Raw genomic sequence first — 7,980 nt, 5'->3', positions numbered from 1 at the left:
CCCCCCCCCCCCCCCCAGCAGTGCCCCGCGACTGCCGATCACTCCCTTGTGCTATTGTGAGTAAAGTTCAGGTCCCTCTTATGAGTGAGGACATGTAGTATTTGGTTCTTTGGTTCTTTGTTTCTGTGATTGATCGCTTAGTCTTTGCAAGATCTTAATTAGCATGCTACAACACATACAAAGGAGACGTTTGGGTAATAAGAATAGACGGCATTAATTTTGAATCTCTTGGGAAATATTTGTCGAAGTCTGAAAAATATTGTATGTCCTTACAAAAAAGGAGCCAGAATTTGAGTCTAGATCTCTGACTTTAAACAGAATGCCAACCGGGCACAGTGACTCATGGCTGTGATCCCAACACTTAGGAAGGCTGAGGCGAAAGGATTGCCTGAGCCCAGGGGTTTCAGACCAGCCTGGGAACTTGGCAAGATCTTGTCTCTACAATAAATAAATAAATAAAATTAGCCGGTTGTGGTGGTGCACGCCTGTAGCTCCAGCTACTTAGAAGGCTGAGGCAGAAAGATCGCCTGAGCCCGAAAGTTTGAGGGTGTGGTGATTATGAGCATGCCACTGCCCTCCAGCCTGGGTTACAGAGTGAGACTATGATTCAAAAAAAATTAAAAATTAAAAATAAATCAGAATGCCTAAGAGGTGATTCTAAAGTATTTACCGTCTAGTTTTTGAAATGTTGTTGCTCGGGTGAGATGATAGGTAAGCAATAATGATAATATTTATTGAATTGTAACCATATATCTAGCTTAAGTGTTTTTAAATGCTTTTTTTTTTTTTGAGTCGGAGTCTCACTCTGTCACCCAGACTGAAATGCAGTGGCCGCTCCCAGCCATGGCAGCCTCAACCTGCTGGGCTCCGTCGATCCTTCCGCCTCAGCCTTCCAAGTAGCTGGAACTACAGGCGCGTGCTACCACGCCCAGCTAATTTTTTGATTTATTGTAGAGATGAGGTCTCGTCAAGTTGCCCAGGTGGGTCTCGAACCCACGTGCTCAGGCAATCTACTCACCTCAGCCTCCCAAAGGCGCGGGATTACAGGCTGAGCCACTGAGCCCAGCTTTTATATACTTTATCATCCATGATCACATTTAATTTTCATAAGTATTCTTGAAATTAGCGAGTCCACTGAAACTAGATAATTTATTGAGCTATTGGAATGTGTTTTTTTTTTTCTTTTACCACCTTCATGGTTTTATGCTTGACAAAGGGGGAAAGAGAAATGCTTCTAAGGGTGATGCATGAGAAAAGAAAGGATAGAAAGAGGACATGCTCTGGTCCGGCTCCCTACAAAGGCTCCCAGTACAGCGGAGCAGACATACAAAGAGGCTGACCTTAGGACTAGAATTTTCCGAGGAACAAAGAAGCTTCCTGAATCTTGACGCAGCTCAGAGAAGTTGAGTGATTTGCCCAAGGTCCAAGAGTAAATGAGCGACAACTCAGAGAGTCACCCCCAAGTGTGTCAGACTCCAAAGCCAAACCTCCTAACCACTCTACCAAACTTCTTAGCATCACTGATGCTCTTCTGATCATGATTAGCGATTATCCTGCCATATGCATTTCTGGGGCCAAAAGTTGGGGGACATACACATTCAGAAATGTGACCAAGACTTAGTAGTGGGACAGTGTATGGTCATGGGCAATTCAGTCACCTGCCCTGAAATCCTACTAGGTTAGCTCTGAGTACACACTCGTCTGTGACACAAACTTTCTAGAAATGTGAGCCACTGTCATTCATGATGAATATTTGCGGGTATATTTACTTCCAAGCCTTTGTTTTCTACCTCAGTAACTTCTGTCATTAATATTTATTATTAATCCATAAAGCCTACATGATTGTATCTAAGTAGTGCCCTAAATTAGCAAATTTCTATCCTTTCAACTGCAGAAGATTTATCTGTTCCAGAAGTAATTCCTTTTTTTCACACTGATTCTCTGGGGGGATTTCAGAGCTGCTTTTCATGGCCATCACTTCTCAGCTATCTGGCAAAATAGCCTGAGCAGCCTTTGAAAGTGCTTGGTGTTTGATAAATGTCTAGAACTTTTATTTAAAGATAAGGACAGAAGGTGATCTTTCCTTTGTGAATAATAATAATACAATACCAGCCAAGATAACATTTTAGTTAACAAATTTCTTACCTACCTGTTCCAGCAGCAGACACTTGTAGAAATAATAGACAAATTCAAATATCTCTATAAGTTTCATAAATAAAAGGGATAAAAGAAAAGGTGTCTCAGATAAACTTAACCATCATTTAGGGAAGTAATTGGAAGCAAAAGTTCAAACAAATAATCTTTTGTCTTAAAATTTTTGAAACCTTATTTTATTATTATTTTTTTTTATTTGGAGTCTCACTCTGTCGCCCAGGTTGGAGTACAGTGGCACGGCCACCCAAGCGTCGACCTGCTGGGCTCTGGCGATGCTCCTGCCTCAGCCTTCCAAGTAGCCGGAACTACAGGCGTGAGTTACCATGCCCGGCTAATTTTTTACATTTATTGTAGAGACGATGTCTCGTCAATTTGCTCGGGCTGGTCTCGAACCCACGGGCTCAGGATATCCACTCGCCTCGGCCTCCCAAAGTGCTGGGATTACAACCTGAGCCACATAACCCAGCCAGAAACTTTATTTTAAACATGGAAAAGGAGAGCAGAAGAAGGGAGGTGGGTGAGAGGGGGAGAAAGAAGCAAATTAAAAAACAGATAAGCAAACCAACCAACCTAGAAACTCTGTGTGGCCAATGGATTTAAAAGATAAGTCATTATTGAAAAAATGTTAGTAGTTCACTGTCAAAGTCAATTGATGTCATTGTTCAAAAATACTCCTTTCTTCCCCTCTACTTTTTTGGGGGGGGGATCTGTTTTGCCTCATCCTACTTTGAACTTGGCCACATCCTCTTTTGGGCCAATGGCATGTTAACAGATATGACACAAGTAGCGGCTTTAAAAGTGCTTATGCTATTGAGTGTGTCTTTTTGTGCCTCTGCCATCATAAGAAGAATATGACTTGGCTAACCCTCTGTATTAAAGACAATGAGAGACACATGGAACTGACCCAGATCCAGCTTAGATCAGCAGACCACCTCCCAGCTGACCCAGACACATGTGAGCAAAATCAATGTCTATTGCTGTATGCCATGGAAATGTTGTATTTTGTCATTACTTACCAATAGCTGACTGATACAATCATTATGTTCATTCTAAAGAAAGGACATGTTCATGTGGTACATAACGCTCTGAAATACTACACAGCCATAAACAAGAACAAAATCACATCCTTTGCAGCAATGTGGATACAGCTGGAGGCCATTGTTCCAAGAGAATTGATGCAGAAACAGAAAAGAGAACAACACTGCATGTTCTCACTTGTAAGTGGGGGTTAAATACTGGGTACACACAAGAGCATAAGGATGGGAACAACAGACATGGGGACTCCTAAATGAAGGAAGATAGGAGGGGGGCAAAAGTTGACAAATGACCTATTGGGCACCATGTTCCCTATTTGAGTAATGGGTTCAGTAGACACCCAAACACCACCATCATGCAATATGCCCCCGAATCTAAAATTTTCAAAAAATTGGCATACAAAATTGTGTTTTAAAAAAGGATATTTTTTAACATAGAAAGCTTATGTAAGCAAATATATAGCAGTCCAATAGCATATTTTGAGTCAAATACAAGATATAGGACACACCAAAATATAATTGAAAGTTTTCTCATTAGAAGCACAAAAGTACTGGCCAGGCATGTGGCTCATGCCTGTAATCCTAGCACTTTGGGAGACTGAAGTGGAAAGATCGCTTGAGCCCAGGAGTTCAAGACTGGCCTGAGGAACATAGCAAGACCTCATATCTACAAAAAAAATTTGAAAACTAGCTGGGTGTGGTGGCACATACCTGTAGTCCCAGCTACATCGGAGGATAAGGCAGAAGGATCATCTGAGCCTAGGAGGTCGAGGCTGTGGTGAGCTATGACGGTGCCACTGCATTCCAGCCTGGGTGACAGAGTGAGACCCCCAACTCAAAAAAAAAAAAAAAAAAACGCACAAAACCCACTAGTATTGATATTGCAGTACTGGGAGTGCCCACTAAAGAGTCAGTGTATAGGTGAGTATCAGTTAACTCTATGCTTTGGTCTTGACTATTGAGGACATGTCAACAGAGCCAGACATTAGTCTAGTATTGCCTGTCCATATTGCCACAACCCTCAAAGAAAGGTATAACTTTCAAGCAGGCCTGTACATACCTACATTTCTGAGAATTAGCAAAAGGAAGCATATTCCTTTATCTACTATGCATTTCCCGTTAAGTCACTTCAAAGAATCCTTAACCCCCTGAAGACTGCACTCATTCAACTGAGAGAAATGAATCCTTATTCACTCCCTTTTATCAGTGGTCATAGTTGAAGATATAGCACCCATGTAACCATAAGCCTTGTAATTTATATAACTTTTTGCATGTTACAATTACTAATCAACAATATGTTGTTGTGAATAATGTTTTACTTTGTAATATGCTCTGTTAACTCCCTTACTCTATGGCAAGCTTATTCAACTCTTCAGTTTGGTGTTACTGATAACACTGTGAATTATCTTTTGGTAGCTGGCACCAGGAAATGTGGACCATAAATGTTACTGTTGACAAAATGCAGCTGTAACTTGAGTTCTGTTCAATGTACTGTCAGTCACGTAGTCAAAGTATAGGTGCCAGCAACACTAAACTTATAAAAACGGACTGTGAAACCTAAGGGGTGAGCAGAGTGGTTCCAGAAATGCCAGGAGGAGCCAGGTTCTGAATTCTGAATACAGAAATAAACTTTCTCCCAGTTCCCTGCCTCTTGATTTATTGGCATCGAGGGCTAGCAGCTGAGCATTTCTTGGACTGTAACACTAGGTCAAATCATGGTTGTACACACACTATTGTATTGACTCTACATACATGTAAATAAATCACTGGGATCACAGTAAACTATCCTATAAATTCTGAAGTCATTTACTGTTGAAACAGTGAAAACACATGTGGCAGATTTTTTCAGTAATTGTCTCCAATTTGGTCACAGCTCCCTATATCTATGCCCTTGAGTAGTCCTTTTGTACAATGATTCTGGACTTCAATATGTGACTTATTTTATCCAAAGGAACACTAGTAAATGAGATGCAAACAAAACCCGGAAAAATGACAGCACATTGGGGCTAGTCTTCTCTTGCTATTCTTTGGGGCTCTGATGCAATCATGTAAAGAAGCCAGGTCAGCCTACTGAAAGATGATGAAAAGGTTGTGTGACTCAGTCAACAAGCCATCCCAACAGAGGACTCTTAGCTGACCTGCCAGCTGACTGTATTTACGTGAGCAAGCCCAGCTGCCTGCAGCAGAACCACCCATCTAAGCACAGCCCAAACCACCACGCCTCAGAATTGTGAGCAAATAAATCAGTTACTTTAAAGCATTATTTTTGGGGGGTGGGTTATTACACAGTACAAGCTAATTGAAACACCATGTGAATGATCTCATGGGAATGCCCTTGCAGTTCTCATCCAAAAGAAAGTATGTCTCGTTTCTACCTCTGAGAAGTTGGCAAAAACCTCAATAAAGGTAATATTGAAAGTTTGGAGATTAACTTTGACACCTCCCTCTCCTTCAGCCTGCATATACCTGTTACCAAAGTATGTTTTTATCTCCTATAAATCTGAATTCCATCTTTTTTTCTCCATTTCCACTGGCACCAACCTAGTTCAGTCTCCTATCTAACTGGTCTCCCTTCACCCCCCTGATGTCACTCCAATCTGTTCTCCATGTAACGGTCAGAGCAGTCGTTTAAAAAACAAATCTGACAATGCCCCCCACCCCATTAAAGTCCTTCAGTCACTCTCAATACCTAAAAATAAAATCCTCTGTATTCATGCCGGGCTCGGTGGCTCAGCCTGTAATCCTGTGCTTTGGGAGGCTGAGGTGAGTGGATTACCTGAGCCCGCGGGTTCGAGACCCGCCTGGGCAACTCGGCAAGACCTCATCTCTGCAATAAATCAAAAAATTAGCCGGAGTGGTAGCGCGCACCTGTAGTTCCAGCTACTCGGAAGGCTGAGGCGGAAGGATCGCTGGAGCTCAGCAGGTCAAGGCTGTGGTGGCCAGGAGCGGCCACTGCACTCCAGTCTGGGCGACAGAGTGAGACTCCAACTCAAACAACAACAACAACAAAACTTGGACATGATTTCAAAATGCCAACAATTTTAATCTAGTGGTTTTGAAACTAGGACCTTTTGGACACAGTCCCTGTAGCAGTGCCACAGACTTGGAAGCCAGCAACAAGTGTAACCTGTGATTTCAACATGACTGTTACAGAGGAGTTTGCTTTGTTTATTTGGTTTTGGGGGGAGTGAACTGGTTGGTATTTCATGCTTTTTTGTGGACATTGTAACCCTAAGTACATAATGTGTTTTCGGTGCTACCTAGAGAAATAAAGCGTAAACATACTGAAAAAAAAAAAATCCTCTGTATTTACTGGGACCTACTGCCCTTCCCAGCATGCGTTGCTCTCCATCCCTAGTCTCCGGCCCTTCCTTCAGTTCTGCTTATGAGCAGTGCCTCTTCTTGCCACAGTCTTTTTGTACTGTTGCTTTGGTCTTGGGTTCGAACCCTCTCCCTCTCCCCTCCCCCATTGACTCCTTACTGCCTTCTCATCTCATCTCAGGCATCTCTTACTCAGGGGAGCTTTTCCTCTTCCCCTAGTTCAGGACATATTCTTTTCCTTTATTATCTCACTTTTTGATCAGATATACTCACATTTGTGATTATAAGACTCATATCTGTAGTCCCAACTACACGATAAACTCTCGAAAGCAAAGAATGTCAAATTTTGCCCACCCAGAGAGCCCTAATATCAGGCAACATACCTGTCAAGCTTAGTGCCTGGCATATAACTGACACTCAGTTCATATTTGTTGGTGGAATGAACGAGTTAATATGCAGAGTTACTATTGTACTTGGCAGACAAAACACATGCAATAGGTATTTGCTGAAGGAAAAAGGAATTAATGAATAAGCCTGGTTTGGAGAAGAGTTAGCAGATGGGAAACCATATCTTACATGACATTTAGCATAGTTTGTTGCACATAATAAGCCGAATAATGATTTTGGGAATGAACCACTAATGTAACTAGGGGATTTTGAAGGAATAAGTAAGAATACGGACAAAAACAAGAATCTGTTTCCTTTATACTTGAAATAATCACGAATTAAGTGGTCTCTTTCATATAGATATGCAACTAATTTGTAGACAAAAAGTACATTTAAATGGAGACCTGTCTTGAAGTAGAGCTGGAAACAGTGGTGAGTTTCTATGGGACCACACTTGTGATCAGAATTACCTAATGTTTTCATACAGTCTACAGGATGAATTTTCTTGGTTTCTACAACACTAACATCTTCCCAGTAACGAAATGAACATAAACTATAGTCAACTTTTCTCAAACATAAACAGAACATGCATATTAGTCTGTCTCCACGATTGTCCTCCTTATTAACTTTTTTACAGCTTAATCATTTCTCGAATGTACACAGATGTTAAATCACCAAGGCTGTAGAAAACCACCCACAAGTTTTTAAGTCATTCACAAGGGATACCATGAAATCCTCTGCTGCAGATTTCTACAATAATGACCCCAAATTCCTCACACCCTTCTGTAGCCACACCTTTGACTGGTCCCTGTGTGCACTGGCTCAAGGCTTGATCATGTGATTTGCTTTACCCACAGAATCATGAGAAAGAAAATGCCCGGCGTGGTGGCTCACGCATGTAATCCCAGCATTTTGGGAGGCTGAGGCCAGAGGATTGCTTGAGCCCAGGAGTTCGAGACCAGTCTGGGCAACATAGTGAGTTCTCGTCTCTACGAAAAAATTAAAAATTAGCCTGGTGTGGTAGCGCACACCTGTAGTCACAGCTACTCAGGAGGCTGAGACAGGAGGATTACTTAAGTCAGGG

The sequence above is a fragment of the Carlito syrichta genome, unplaced genomic scaffold, assembly GCF_000164805.1.
Source record: "Carlito syrichta isolate Samal-C Ts95f unplaced genomic scaffold, Tarsius_syrichta-2.0.1 Scaffold303667, whole genome shotgun sequence".
NCBI classification, from domain to species: Eukaryota; Metazoa; Chordata; class Mammalia; order Primates; family Tarsiidae; genus Carlito; species Carlito syrichta.
This window is presented reverse-complemented; position numbering follows the sequence as displayed.